The sequence below is a fragment of the Merops nubicus genome, unplaced genomic scaffold, assembly GCF_000691845.1.
Source record: "Merops nubicus isolate BGI_N331 unplaced genomic scaffold, ASM69184v1 scaffold49193, whole genome shotgun sequence".
Taxonomy (NCBI): domain Eukaryota; kingdom Metazoa; phylum Chordata; class Aves; order Coraciiformes; family Meropidae; genus Merops; species Merops nubicus.
Window position 1 is genome coordinate 1 of NW_008599190.1, and position 280 is coordinate 280.

Consider the following 280-nt stretch of genomic DNA (forward strand, 5'->3'; position numbering starts at 1 on the left):
CGCCGCCCTGCCCCTTCCCTTTCCAGGGGAACGCAGCCCTGAAGGTTCAGCGGCACAAAAAGCCTCTGCTCAGGAGCGGGCCAGGGCGCCGCGTTGCCCTCGGGAGAACACCAGCAGCCCAGGGGCTCTGCACAGCCCATGCAGCGATGCAGGTAGGACCACACGGTGCAGATCAAAAAGATCATCTCGTGTCCTTATCTTCTCTTCCTAGTTCCACCTTACCCAGCTTCCACGATTTGCAAATAGTCATCCCTAAGGTAATTAATAACCTCCTCAGCAG